Genomic DNA, 16,432 nt, shown 5'->3' on the forward strand with positions numbered 1-16,432 from the left:
TATCAGGAACAAAGGTGCTTTATGTAGATCAACTACCTATTGTTTCCTAATAGTTGCAGCAGTCTAAATCCCTTAATCGGGTAGCTCATTAATTTGGTTTTAAATCCTCCACCGAGGTTGCTCCTAATAGGGAAAAGCTCCTAACAGAGCTCATATTGTAAATCACTTGACTGGGTGATTCCTAACAGGGTCTACTGCTAATTGGGCATCATTATTGTATGACCTTAACCAGTCTGATCCTTATACTATAGTTAGTGGATCTTATGGGTACTATTTCCCACCGTGATTTTTCCCATTTGGGTTCCCACATGAAAAACATTGTGTTATGTGGTGCATGCTTTATTGGGTGTTAGCTTTTATGGTTATTTTTCTTACATGCTTGTTAAGTTTTAAATTGATTAAAGTGGTGATCAGATTTGTGAAGTTGTTTTTGCTTGCACTGATTCACCCACCCCCTCTCAGTGCCTTATAAGTTTATCAATTGGTATCAGAGCCTAATTCCTTTAAGGCTTAACTTCTTGGGAAGGATCCCTAATTCTATCATGGGGGAAGAAATGAGTTATAGAGAGCTATCTAACCGGCTTGCAGATTCTGATGAAGCCCTAGGTGAAGTGAGGGTTAAGTATAAAGCTTCATTGGCAAAGAGGAGAGAGATAGCTGAACAATTATATGAACTTAGTGAAAGCAGTTCATCTGAGAAAGCGAACATGGATGCATTGGTGAATGAGATGGAAAAGTTAAATTATGATAAGTCAAATCTGAGGAGAGAAATTGAAGCCCTAACTATCAGGATGGGTCAAGAGCTGGAAGCCAGAAGGATTTTTGAAGACAAGATCAGAGAAAAATAACATGATATCTTTAAGCTAAATCAAGAGGTTGGAACCCTGACTGCATACCTTCAAGAGGAAAAAGAAGAAAAGGAAGAAGTAAAGGCTGATCTAGACATGGAAATGTCTCTTAGAGAAAGTATGATGAAGAAGAGTAAAGATCTTACAAAGGAGCTTGTTGATGCTAATGAGATACTTGCTAAATTTAAGAAGAGCTCTACTATGCCTAATGAGAAGATCCAGTCTCAGAGGAAGAAAGGAGAGACACAAGGCTTAGGATATACAACCCTTGAGAAAGGAGAGTCTTTTGGTACCAAGAACATTTTTCATGAAGATAAATTTGCACCTAAGACAAAGGTGAACACCGCTAAGAAAGTATACAAACATGTATGTTTTAATTGTCATAAGCCAGGACATATTGCTAATATTTGTAGAAGTAGATCTAGTTATTTTTATGGTTTTAGACCTAATGCTTATGAGTGTTGGCAGTGGGCCAGTGTCCCTTGTGGGGATTTGTGACATGGTTTAACATCTTCCTATGGATTATATAAGTCTAGTGGTTGTATCAGGCATTGACAGGTCAATCTTTTGGTGCAATAGCAACCCTGGCTTATAACAAGTGTTATCAGAGCTTGGTCACAGGTTCGAATCACATAGGCCGTGGTGAGTGATGCTAGGAGGGGGATTGTTGGCAGTGGTCCAATATCCATCGTGGGGATTCATGACATGGTTTAACAACCTCCTGTGGATTCTATAAGTCTAGTGGTTGTATCGAGCATTGACAGGTTGATTTTTTTGTGCAATGACAACCCTAGCTTGTAACAATGAGGCTTACAATCCTAGAACTTTTAATGGTTATTGTTACACTTGCAACAAGTAAGGGCATAGAGCTATTGAGTGTAGGTTTGGAGCAAATATTTAGAGATCTTATATGAATCAGAGATCTGGAGGTAACTGGAAAAGATCCTATAATGACCAGAGAAATCCTACTTTGTAGAGACCTTAAGTTAGCTGGCCTAGTCCCTATGAGATGGAGAGAAGGATGAATGTGATTTGCGCAATCTATCATAAATATGGTCATGTGGATATGAACTATAGCAGAAGGACTGGTAGAGGCAATGCTAGATCTTGGAGAGCATCTGGTATGGGATGTTATCATTGTCATCAACCGAGACACATTGCTAGGTTTTGTAGAGCAAGGATGAATAAACCAGTAATTCAATCTGGTGATATGAAAGGTAAGAATAAAGTTGATTTTGAGGAAACCAGGAATGAAATGAACAAAATCTTGAGAAATAAGAGTGATGAGAAGCCATCGGAAGAGACTCATTCTTCACCTAGTGTGGAGAATCCTTCATCGGTAAACTAAGCTATTATAAAGTTTAAGGGGAACTTACTATCAGATCCAATTTTGGACCCCCTATATGATGTGCAGTATATTAAATCTACATACTTTGATGCATTGTAATGTTGAGAAGTGATTTTGTGATCAAACCGGTAGGTTTGATTTGATATGAGAACCGGTAGTGAGTAATAGGGTTGAATGGCGATTAGGGTAAGATCAACCGGGTGTAGCATTTAATGCAGCTTGTAAAACGTAAATAAAAGGAAGTTTTTCAGTCTTATTTATTACCTTGCATATTGGAGAACACTTGGAGAGTGATGAAAACAGAGAAAGAGCTTGTGTTTACTACATTGGCGAATATTGACAGTGAATTGATGATATTTGTGGAAAAGTGAATCGGTGAAGTGCATTCAGACCGCAAAGTACATAAACCCTAGTTGCAGAGGTGGTGAAAGGTATTTATCTCAAATCTGAATCTGTGTTTGATATCTTACAATGGATACACCATATTTTGTAGAAGTTACTGAAAGGCCACGACCATAATTCAAGAGGCATCCACACAAGTCGATTGAAATTGATTCTGTTGAACCCCTATCTAGCATGTCGTATGGAGCGTTGCATGTGGAAGATGTTCGATCCTACATTCATTGTAAGTTGGAAGATTTAGGTACCATTGCAATCTATAATCAATTCTAAACCTTATGTGACAAACAATGTGTATTAAAAGATCAATACTAGAGGGTTGTTGACAAGGGCTTTCACCATGCCTTGAAATTTCTTTATGAATTAGAAGAAGATCATATCTGGTATATCTTGAGCAGGATACATGACTAGTTTATATGGCTTGTGTCATGCTCTGTGAAGTGTACCTGTACCTGCAACCACAATGCACTCAATAAATCATTACAAGCAATGGTTAGAAGATATAATCAATGAAACACAAAACCATAGCTAATTGACTTATTGCCTCCTAGTAAATGCGAGTATGAATTTTGCTCTCAGATCTTAGTATGCAAATTCTAGTGACTTGACTACACTTAGATGGAGGATTTGAATGCTGAAAATGCATGATCTAGCAAGAATAGCATGATTAAGCTATATGAATTCATGATTGATCTAGAAAATGAACTAAAATGAAGATGCAATTAAACTAAAATGAGCATGATAACATTGCTAAGGAATGATAAACTAGAAGCTAGATGCCTATAATAACAATGCTTAAGCTATGAATGAGATGGGATCCATATTGCTCAAAATGAGGTCTATTTATAGGATTTTCCAAGGCTAGGGGTGAGTTGGCATGAATCAAGGATTGAGATTAATCTGAAGATATCAATGGTTAAATTGGAGGAAGTTGGCAAAGGGAGTTGGATTGAAGGGAACACTTAGTGACAAGTGTCACAAAGGTTCTAGAAGATGTTGGATGAAAGGGGACAAGGTGGTAGGTAGAATGGGTTAGGTTTAGGAATGGTTAGGTTTAGGAGTGGTAGAAGTTAGGAGAATTTGAATTTAGAAATTCAAATATTAGGAAAATGACTAATTAATCTCAACAACTCATAAATGATTTGTTTTAATTAATTAGGAGATTTAGAAGAAATGATTTTGCATGGAGGGAATTAATTAATTAAAGGGGGGAAATGAACCTATTAAATAAATCCTTAGATTTATTAATAAGTAGATGAAAAGGGAAATTTAATCAAATTGCTTAGTGAATTCAATTCAATTGGGGAGGGAGATTAATTAAATAATTGCTTATTTAATTAATTATCTTCAGACCATTTTTTAGGTGTATACATTTTGCCCCTCTTTGAAGCGAGGTGTGATGATGCGTTGATTCAAAGAATAATCTCATTTTGATTATGGTATTGATTTGATAAGATGCCCCAACTCTTGATTGCTAAATTCCAGTATAATGATGCCCCCTCGGGAGATCAATTGAGATAATTGATCTTTGGAGTTTTTGCGAGATTGATATCCCGATAGATTTGATTTGATTTCTACAACTGTTGTTTGATGAAAATGCGAGTTCTTTGATTAGCTTGATTGCCTAGATCAGTAAGATTGAAAAATATTGATTGACTTGATTCAGTCTGATTTCAGGAAGGATTCATCCTGTATAAGACATGGATGATCATAACGTTTGGTTTCAGGAAGGATTCATCCTGTATAAGACATTGATGATCACGTCTGGTTTCAGGAAGGATTCATCCTTTATAAGACATTAATGATCACGTCTGGTTTCAGGAAGGATACATCCTGTATAAGACGTGATAGAATTAATAAGGTTGATTAGATAAAGAACTGACAGTTTGTTGATATCAGTAGCAGAAATTTTTGGATATGCTGATGTTGATGCATTTAGATAGCATAAGATTTTTTTTGTTGAGTTGACAATATATGAGTTATTCTGATTATGTATACACTTGTGATGATACTTTGTTGATTCCTGTGATAGATTTAACCCTGGATAAAAGGAGCTTTTGGGATCCATGCAAGAATGAAATGCAAGATAAAATGCAATGGAATGCAAAGCTATGACCGGACCAGTCACTGGATTATTTTGCGTTTTTGTCATCATTGAGCTTTTGAAATGTGAGAAGTGAGTGCAAACATCGATGGTATAATTAAACCATGATGACCTGAGCACTATTTTCCTAGATTTTGATATAGCAAGTTAACACAAGCATTGAGGTATAATTGAACCGAGATGACCTGAGTGTCGTTTGCATAAAACAGGCAGTATTAATCATTTCAATACGCAAATTGGAAATGTCTTCAATGATATTCTGATGATCATGTCCCGAGACAAATTTGCACATATTAATGATTAATTTTCAGACAGCAGACAAGAAAAACATCATGTTTCTTCCTTGTTCCTCTAGTCAATGACATCCCGGAGTCACTCAGAAATCATGATAGCGAAAAGCAATATAGAAAAGTTGAACAATCATGTTACAATCAATCATTCAAAAAGATATTATCCACTGAAAAGTGTGTGATGTGCTTAGATTGATTTTGTGATAGCTTGATAGTCTGATCTTGTGTTCAATGTTGGATGTGTCTCAGTTTTTGCTCAATAAGATTTGTCTAACTATTTGTTCTACTTGTTTGATTAAGCTCAAAATTGATCAAGAGTTTGCCCCCAGCTAGGTGTAGAATTTTTCCCCAAGCCTAGAAACAAAGTCGTTATGATATATCCAATGATCCAAACCATGGTAAGAAGCCACCTGGGATGCTTGCGTATGTATAAAGGCTTCATGATGATCAACGCTGATGGAAGAATGAATGCAAGTGGAAAAATGCATGAACTAATAGATGGAAGAGCCAGCCGACAGATAGCACCTGTTTGCCAGGTTTTCACCATTTGTTTTTATTGCACTTTTTCTGATATTTGATTTTTTTGGATTTTCTGCTTTTTCACTTTTTAGGATTTTTTTGATTTTTCACTGTTTTTTGATTTTTTTGATTTTTCACTGTTTTTTGATTTTTCTGATTTTTCAGACATAGAACCTCTTCAGGTGCATGCTATTGATAGGTTCCTCAAGCTGATCTCCATCCTGTGTTGATAGTTGATATGCTCCTGATCCAAATACTATTGTGACCACAAACGGACCTAACCAGTTTGGTTCAAATTTGCCTTTCTTTTCTCGATCTGCCTGGTTGCGTGGATTTTCTTTTAGCACTAGTTCTCCCACTTGAAAGATTCTTGGTTTAACCTTATTATTATAGCTTGGACACATTCTTTGTTGATATACCTTTAGATGATCAAAGGCATTTTGTCTTTGTTCATGGATTAGTTCTAACTCTTGTAGTCTAGATACTCTTTGTTCTTCATTTGGGATGAGTCCTTTTAGTGATACACGAAGAGAGGGTATCTCTACTTTGATTGGAAATATGGCTTCTGATCCATATACAAGAGAGAATGGTGTGGCACCTGTCGGTGTGCGAATATTAGTGTGGTAGGCCCATAGAGCAGGATTCAGTTGAATATGCCAATCTTTCCCAGCATCATTCACTGTCTTTTTAAGAATTTTTAGGATAGTTTTGTTAGATGCTTCTGCCTGCCCATTTCCCTGTGGATAATATGGTGTGGAGAATCTATGCTAGATTTTGAACTTCTCACATAGCTCTTGTACATCTTGATTCTTGAATGGTCACCCATTATTAGTGATAATGGTCATTGGTATTCCATAGCGACAGATGATATAGTTCAAGATAAATGCAGCTATTTGTTTTCCTGTGATGTTGATGAGCGGTACAACTTCAATCCATTTTGTGAAATATTTAGTAGCTACCAGGATGAATTTGTGTCCATTAGATGAGGAAGGATTTATCTTTCCTACTAGATCAAGTCCCCATTGACAAAAAGGCCAAGATGTTGCTAAAGCATGTAGTTCTTGTGCTGGTGCGTGGATCAAGTTCCCATGGATTTGACATTGTTTGCATGTTCTTGCTATCTTAAAAGAATCTCGTTCCATAGTTGGCCAATAGTAGCCCAAGCATATGAGTTTTTTTGAAAGTGTAAGACCACTTGAATGAGTACCGTTATGGACTTCATGTAAAGCCTTCTCAGATTCTTCTTCTTCAAGACATCTTAAGAGAGTACCGTCTAGACCTCGTTTATATAGGGTATCTGTGATGAGAGTATAATGGGAGGATTGGCGAATAAAATTTCTCTTTTGATTTTTTGATAAGTCAGGAGGTAAGATGTTATCTATCAGGTATGTGTAAGTTTGGCCATAGCGGGAGGAATCGTGTCCAATGAGTTGACAGATGATTTGGGAATCAGGACAATTATAGGCGGGATGAAACAACTCTTCAACCAGGAATTCATAACACTCTTGATTTTCTTGTGTCTGCAATAGAGAAGCAAGTGTAGCCATGGCATCAACTGCTTTGTTGTCATTTCTGGGAATCTGTTCAAAAGTTATTTCTACAAAGCATTTCTTGATATCATCCACCATCTTTTTGTAAGGCATGAGTTTGTCATCTTTTGTTTGATAGTCATCATTGATTTGATTAATGACAAGCTGGGAGTCTCCAAAGACTTGAAGTTGTTTAATATTCCATTCTATAGCCATTTTTATAAATAGAATGCCTGCTTCTGATTTATGTTGTGTTCCTTTATTGATGCTTTCTCTCGATCCATGATGTGTTCCTTTAGTGATGCTTTCTCTCAATCCATGATGTATTCCATTATTGATGTCTGCTCCTGGACTAATATTCGGGTGATGTATTGTAAGATATGGATCAAACCCTGGAACGTCTGTATATGAACAAGTAAAATTGACTTGCCATCTTTTTAATGGTTCAAAATATTTCTGCCTTACTGGTTTTGATAAAGAGATTGTTGTTGGATGTAGATCAGTTGTGCCACTGATAGTTGCCTTTGTTGGTTCTATTATGATAGATATCTTCTCTTGATAACATTCTGGTAAGGTGTCAAATCTCCCATCTTCTGGTGCCTCAAGGAGGTTTTCACCGTTGGATGCATCCTTTGTGTTTTACTTTTTCCTGGTCTAATGTTGCCAAGAAATGGTATTCAGCATTAGACCTAATATTGTTTTCTTGATTTTCACTTTTGCGACTAGGATATTTGACATCCATTTGGTTTGAAGATACGTTAGCAGAATCCCTGGTGAAAGTTGTTGCGGGTTTGATTTCATCAAGATATAAGGATATGGTATGGTCATTAGGTAAGGTATCAATAGCAGTGTGTCCTTCATTTTCCCAGTCCATAGGTTCAGGATAGCTTAAGGATAAAGGATCCTCATGTTCAATAGTTTCAAAGATATTAGGTGTCATGATAGAGATATCAGAGCTTTTAGTATGTATTTCGATATCTAGAATAGTACTCTCATCAGAATGACCTCGTATAAGAAAATCCCGATCGTCCTCGATTAAGTCCATGTCAGTCGAATGTGATTCTGATTCAAGTAGGCTAGTTCCTGATGTTTGTTCTGCATACGTGTGAACTACATCGACTACTATATCTGCTTCTTCATCCCTCTCAATTTGAAGTTGCTCTTGTTTGTTTTTCCATGATAGCAAATATTCTTCATTTCCTTGATCTTTCAGCTGCATTTGTTCTTCCATGTTTGACAAAATTGATTCAAATGATTGTTCCTTGGACTGTGTGCTTGGAGATGCTGCCTCTTTGTTATGTAAAACTGATTTCTGATTATTACAACATTGCACTGGATTTGATTCTGCTGATATTGTGATTTCCTGTCCATTGTATGGAAATTTGACACATTGATGATATGTTGATGTAATAGCTTGTATGTCCTGAATCCATGGTCTCCCCAAGAGTATATTGTATGGTAGGTCCACGTCTAGAACTTGGCATGGTATGTCCTTCTGCAAAGGTCCCACCGTGATGGGTAATATCACCATTCCTTTAGATGAATGCTCTTCTTGATTATGTGCTTTGATTTTTATCTTTTTCTGGGGATTAACTGCATCTTCTGAATAGCCTAGAGCATGAACAAGATTCATAGAGCAAATGTTCAAGCCAACTCCCCCATCTATCAGGACACGTTTAACAAGCATTCTATGAATGAGGACTTGAATTTGCAAGGAAGCCCTATGGGGATTTTGCAAGGAATCAATGCTTGGATATGAAGGAGATGAGCTTTGAATAGGATCATCTGAAATAGGCTTGATGGCAATTATGGATATCCCTTGGGGAACTTTATCTTTAGATGTATCATTTGGCAAGGATGCTATGGAAGGTTCTTGCAAGCTTTCAGGAGGTGTAGGAATAGATGCCTCTGGAGAGTCAATTTTCTTATGGATGGATGGATCATTGTTAGACATGGGTGCATGATTTTGATCTTCTTTAGCCAAATCCTTTAGGGATCTCTTTAAGAGTTGCATAAAAGAACCACCTTTCTTTTGAGATGTATTTGAATCCTTGTGAGGTTTTAACATAGTTGGATTTTGATTTTGAACTTGTTTGATTACTCTGATATGTTGGCTTGTTATGTCTTCTTCTTGTGTTTTGCTTTGGTATGTCATGTCGATATGTTTTTTAGCTATTTCAAATGTTTTAGCGATCTTATGTCTCTACTCTCTTGTTAAAATGGGCATTGTGTTTGATATTGTGCTAAGATTTGATTGTCCAAAAGGTTGTTTTGGGTAAGTGATTAATAGTCAATTTCAAGGTCATGAGTGATATGACACTAAAAGAGGATTCAAGTGTTTAAAGGTTTGCAAGTTTTTCGATCTTTAGTTTAGGAGTGCAATGGTGATGATTTGATAAGAACCAGGTCTAGTAGGAATGATATATCCTATGATGTGGGACAAAGTTATCTTGACCAAACGTTTCAGTTTCATAATAAAGGATGATTGATCCTGATGAGAAACTATTTTTGAGTGATCAGTTTACCAAAGAGGGTGATAATGCACTTTGAGATGTTTAGATCTTGAACTTGTTGGGGGTAAGCACTTGAAAATCTTGAGGTGTATATTTTCTAGAGTCTGATTTTGACGAGTGATAACTTGACCAAGCAAACCAAGCAGACAATTTAAGCATAGATTGACAGATAATAGGTGTTTATGCTTACTACAAATTGATCAAGCAGAAATGATAAGTCTAAAACAGGCATGCAAGACATAGTTCTGGACTAACAAATGCAGAGTTTCGTACGACATAAGATTCAGCTTAGGACGACAAGAGATACAAAACAGAACAACAGACTAGTGACTTCATGTGAACATCAGTTTTTTGTACGACATATAACCTTGACTCGTACGACAGAAGATCCAGCAATATGACAGAGACTCCTAACTCGTACGATGGGTATTTGAATAGTGATAAAAATTGTTTGCTTGTTTGAGTTTGGATCACTAAATTTTGATGTTTTACCTTGGTTTTCCAGTTTTAAGTGTTTGATTTTTCAATTTTAGGGATGAATACACAGCAAACACATGATGTGATACATGACTCTCAATCAAGCTAAACCCTAAGGAAGTTGGTTGAGAATGAAAACCTTTGCTTGCTGACTTAGGTACACACCCAATAGCTAATCAGAATACGGCCACTGAGTCTCACACAATGGATTCTCAACGCCGTATTATCCGACTCCAAACGCTAATGGGGGCACGATATGGCAAGTGTCTTGGGAGAGTTACTATCTCTCTTGTACAAAGATTATCACCCTTTCGGAGGTGAATCGGGTAGCTTCTATTTTTATAGTTCTTAGTCAGGAATTCCATTTGAAATTACCCCTTGAAGTCATGCAAGCGTGATTGAGGCCTATAGCCCGACAAGGTACCAAAACAAGTTGTAGTCACGTAAATGTGATTGAGACCGCGAGGCCCCACAAAATGTCCGATATGAGAGATCTCAAAGAGAAAACTCAAATAATCCCATCCTCTGAGACTTTAATCATCAGAGACCTATTTATTATAGTGAGTTGGAATGCTCAGGTCCAGCTGTACTCACTTGGGTCGTTCTCATAGGGTGATTACTTTTTCCCACTGTGATAGGCCCGCTAAAGGTATACAATATTGAAAGCAAAAAGATGAGTCTAGCTTTCTGATCACCTAAGGAAGGTGAGAGCATACTCGCCTATCATCACAAGCACATAAGACATGATAGTTCATTTCTTTAAACACAAATTGAAGTGTGCCTAAAAATCTTAAAGAATACACAAAGTTTTTGTTGAATCCTTAGGCAACCTGCAAAATAGATCCATTAGTAGTCATTGATTATGTTTTGAATTTGTCTTTGACAAGCGTATCTTGGACAAGCGAATCTACAAGAGAGGAGTTAGGCTGCAAACATCTCATAGACATAACAAGATTAGCATTAGTGATCCAAACTATGAAATTTTCAGAAAAATTATATGAAATTTTTATCCTAACTTCAGATAGGCATAACTTTCTGCTCAGGACTCGAAATTACAAGCCGTTTACTTCATTGGAAAGGTCTCCAAGAGTTCTAGATGAAATTTTCAAAGGGCATGGCTTTTAGCCAAGACCTCTGGGCACTCTCAGGGGCTAAAACTGACCAGAAAGCCTTCAAAAATGCAAATTACCGACGTATAGACAAATTTCAAATTTCTAATTTGTAGTTTTTTCAAAAAAATTCAGAGATGCAGAAACTCATACGAAATGATTTATCATACAGAACGACAAATGATTAGATTTCGCACAGGGACCAAAATTGACTCGTATGAAATAAGATTTAACAGCCAGAAATTCGTACGACACAAAATTAGCTCTAGTACGAGTGTGAAAATCAACTCGTACGACACAAGATCAGCCTAGTACGAGTAAAGAATTTGCAGTCTAAAATTTCGTACGAGTTAGGATTATACCTTGTACGAGTCAGGATGAGGTGTCGTCCGAGACTAAAAGGAAGTTTGTACGAGCCAGAAAGGCAACTCATACAACAATCTGATTCTGATCCAGCAGAGATGAAGTTTGAGGAAGCTTGGGAGGCTAAAAAGGATGATTTCGGCCCCATGGTGGGCACCAAAATGTCATGCTCTGTGAAGTGTACCTGTACCTGCAACCACAATGCACTCAATAAATCATTACAAGCAATGGTTAGAAGATATAATCAATGAAACACAAAACCATAGCTAATCGACTTATTGCCTCCTAGTAAATGCGAGTATGAATTTTGCTCTTAGATCTTAGTATGCAAATTCCAGTGACTTGACTACACTTAGATGGAGGATTTGAATGCTGAAAATGCATGATCTAGAAAGAATAGCATGATTAAGCTATATGAATTCATGATTGATCTAGAAAATGAACTAAAATGAAGATGCAATTAAACTAAAATGAGCATGATAACATTGCTAAGGAATGATAAACTAGAAGCTAGATGCCTATAATAACAATGCTTAAGCTATGAATGAGATGGGATCCATATTGCTCAAAATGAGGTCTATTTATAGGATTTTCCAAGGCTAGGGGTGAGTTGGCATGAATCAACGGTTGAGATTAATCTGAAGATATCAATGGTTAAATTGGAGGAAGTTGGCAAAGGGAGTTGGATTGAAGGGAACACTTAGTGACAAGTGTCACAAAGGTGTGGATGTTCTCTCCTTGAGACACATGGCACTTTTGCCACATGTCTCCTCCCTTGGACACTTTCCCTCTCATGAGAAAGGCTCCTTGACACTTGTCACCACAGAGATGACAAGTGTCCCTTCCTCCAACCTCTTCTCCAACTTCCTCAATCTTGGCCCTTGATATCTTCAAATCAAATCTGGACCGTCGATTCCTACCACCTTAGCTTTGGCTTTGGAATTCCTATAAATACCCCTCATTTTGCATAAATATGGATCCCATCTCATATCAATTTAGGCATCATTACTATAGGCATTTTGCATTTCAATTATCTAGCATTTAGCTTTTAGATATATCATAGCATGTTAATCTAGTTTCTTAAATCATGCATTTCATATCATCTCCATAGTCAATCATGATCAAATAGCTACTCAACTCTTGAGTTGTCACTTTGGAGGTCATTGCTCCGCTGAGAGCCCATCAATCCAACACCTTCAAGGTCCTCAAGAATAGAGGAAAATGGGACATTTCGAGGAAGGCTTGTGGTTTGCATTTCTAATCTAGTTTTCAATTAAGCTTTTCAATTATACTATATTGTCTCATTATATGTGTATGCCTCTTATACAAACCACATTTTTTGCATCACATAAACTATTGAACTTTTATACATTTTGCAGTGGTAAATACAAATTTTGGTTTGTTGTATTTATTTTTCACATGTATTTTCTTAACTTTGTAATTTTCATCAAAGGGGGAGTAGTAGTATAAAATTTTTGTAAAGGGTAGTAGTATACAACATGTGATTGCTAAGGGGCAGTTTTGAGTCATTAATTTTTATAATGTGACACTTAGACAAAAAAAAATTCCTAAGCGTTGCCATCAATGCCAAAGGGGGAGATTGTTGGCTTGATGATAATGTTTTTGATGTAATAGGTTGATTGATGACTTGTTTTTTATTATCATTGATGGTAACCATGTTTTGTCAGTCATCTAAGTCACTTAGTCCAACTAGTAAAGCTTAATCGGTAGTAGAAGTAGTTAAACAGTGAACTAGTAAAGAAGTACAATGTTATGATCAAGCGATCATTATGGGAAATCGGTGAAGAGTCAAGTGTTGCAGTTTGGAGTGAATATTTATGACAATGGAAGGAGTATATGTCTAGAACCGCATCGGCAAATTCAACTGAATGATTGAGCTATGATGAGAAGAGCAGTCAGTCTTCAAGAACAATTAACTGGTAGAGCATAATCACTTAAATCGGTAAAACCGGTAGATATAATATTTTATTTTTATTTTGTGGCTGACATAATTAAAGTGTGTTAAGAAATATTTACTAGATACATTGAACCTAGGAAATTGTTCCAAGGTTGTTTGCCGACTTAGCAGAGCTGTTTATAAAAGGATGAATATTGTGTGATGATGTATCAGATGAAGGATCTAGATTGAAGATTTGATTTTGCGGTGGAAGGTGAAGCTCTGTATTGATATTTAGTTGGTGTTAGTTGTAGAACAAAAGAGGATCTTATCAAGCGCAAAGGTGCTATATGTAGATCAACTACCTATTATTTCCTAAAAGATGTAGTAGTCTAAATCCCTTAACCGGGTAGGTCCTAATAGGCCTAAATGTGTAATTCCCTTAACCGGGTAGCTCATTAATTTGGGTTTAAATCCTCCAATCGAGGTTGCTCCTAACAAAGCTCATATTGTAAATCACTTGACCAATATGATCCTTATACTATAGTTAGTGGCTCTTGTTGGTACTAATTCCCACCATGTTGTGTAGGAGCACCCCTTCAAGATGATAAGCTAGACTCATAGGAGGAAGGATAAGGCATCAAACATGTATTTAGGATTTTTTGTATGTGTTTCAATCATGCATTGTGTGTTTGTAATAAAGAACCCCATCTTGTGAGCCAAACTCCTATTTTGGCATTTCAATAAGCCAATTCAGAATTTTGGACAATAGGGGATCAAATGTGTGTAGGACATAATTATCATAGTGTTTTTAGTTCTTCTAGGATGTTTTAGGAGGGGTTAGACTTGACCCAAGGCATTAGGAGGCGAAAGATGACATTTTGACAACTTTTGCAAAAGTTGTCAAAAGTTGTCATGAGCAACTTTTATGCACTTTTTGCATTTTTGTTTGTTTGAACTCCTCCAATGGCTCTAACCTCTTATTTTTGGTTGAGAGAAGTTGCGGAGTGGTTTTATACACCTTGTGGATCCAATTCCCAAGGGGGGACTATACGGAGGAAAGTTTTGGTGACAACAAACTAATAAAATTCTGAGTTTTTCCTACAATTCGGGAGTTTTGGTACGGGGTACGGTATTGTATGGATTGGGATTAATTCCCAATGATGTGAATTAGTTAGAGAGGATATTTATCTTTTTTTTGTATTTGGTTTGAAGTTTTGGTTGTCTTTTTTGCTCCTGATATTCAAGTTTTTCTATAGGTGCCTAGAAAACCAGGGTTTACCTTGGGTTTTTCCTCCTCCATGGCCATAACTTGCAACTTATCAATCTGAGACCCATGGGATTTGATGAAATCCAAGTATGGTCAGTGCATTCTACGATTCCAAACTTGTTTTGCAGGAGGAGCAAGGGAGAGGTGTTTTTGAACTGACCCTAGGTAGACATCTCTATGTGGCTACCTAGACCTTGAACAACAAAGTTACCCTTGTATGCAAATGGTGATATTCCAAGTGTGTAACCCTAGAATCCATTATGGTTTATGGTTCCCCACATTCTTAGGGGGTTGTGATTGTACAGTTTACTCATCTAGATATAGGTGCTTTACAAATGGAGGCCTAATTAGCCCTTTAGGACAGTTAACATCCTACTGGTTCAGACCTTTGTTTGTCAGATCCCAACCCTTCCTTTTGGGGAATTGTGTAAATTCCAAAAGGGTTATTCTATCCATAATTTTTTTCCAGGGTGTTTGGGAAAGTCTGAATTTAAGGCCCCTTTACCCGATAAAAAGGGCTACAAGCAAATAGGCCTAATTGTGAAGGTGCTATGGGGAATAGGGTTGAATCTTCAAAACTAGTGTTGGATCTGGTCCAAGTGAGTCATGCTTAACCTAAACCAAGTGTGCTAATGGTCCATAACCATTGGAGGTCTCAAAGTGTATGTTGGAGCCATTTACCCAAGTTGAGTAGGTATGAGTCTTAAAGATGGTGAGATGATTGAACTAATGTTGTAGAGCCTTGCCTTGATAGGATCCTATTATTGTTTTGAGGGGGTCAATTTAATACATTTTGAAGTGTTTGGTAGGTTACAAGGAGGGCTCTGCATTACCATGATTTTTCCTATTTGGGTTTCCACATGAAAAGCATTGTGTTATGTGGTGCATACTTTATTGGGTGTTAGCTTATGTGGTTATTTTTCTTGCATGCTTGTTAAGTTTCAAATTGATTAAAGTGGTGATCAGATTTGTGTTGTTGTTTTTTCTTGCACAAATTCACCCCCCCTCTCTCAGTGCCTTATAATTTTATCATCTCTGCTATCGAATTTGGAACCAGTAGTGGCTATCACTATGTTATTCAACACTTTCCTTTAGCGAAGTACTTCACTGGATTCATTAAGGCATGTCACGGCTCAAATTGCCTATGTAGTTATCTTGTGAGGCCTGTTAAGCCATATGAACTCATCATGAACTTGACTGAGAATAAACTAGATCCACTCTACTTTGTCAAACAATGGAAAATGGACAAACTATGAAAAACCCTTATCCTGAAGAACCTTGTATTCTGGTTTGAGGTTTCCCGAATTTTCTGCCAAGTATTTATTTTGATTAAGTAAAAATAGGTATTTGAAAGGTACCCAAACCTTTTACAAGCCAGGAGAACAGAAAAGCATAAAAAAGTGCTTGATCACTTCAAAAAGTCAAAATGAACCCACCGGAAGGGCACAACTTAAAACATCATTACATAATTACATAAAACTCGGAACAGACAGCAAAAGGAAAGCAAAAGACAACAAAGAGACAGAACCAAGGACAACAACTGGAACTAAATACTATTCAGGATCTCCTCAGCATGAACAACCATTTGTTTCATGTTGTTCACTGAGGTCTTCATATCCTCCAGCTCACGACCTTCAATGTCGACTTTATTCTTTGTGTTGGCTCTGGTCCTCCTTTCATGACCCTTCTTGTTCACCTACTCTTTATCACCTTCCTTCTCTGCATTGTTCTCGTACTTGTTGATAAAGATGTTCATGTTGTCCACC

The sequence above is a fragment of the Cryptomeria japonica genome, chromosome 2 (genome assembly GCF_030272615.1).
Source record: "Cryptomeria japonica chromosome 2, Sugi_1.0, whole genome shotgun sequence".
NCBI classification, from domain to species: Eukaryota; Viridiplantae; Streptophyta; class Pinopsida; order Cupressales; family Cupressaceae; genus Cryptomeria; species Cryptomeria japonica.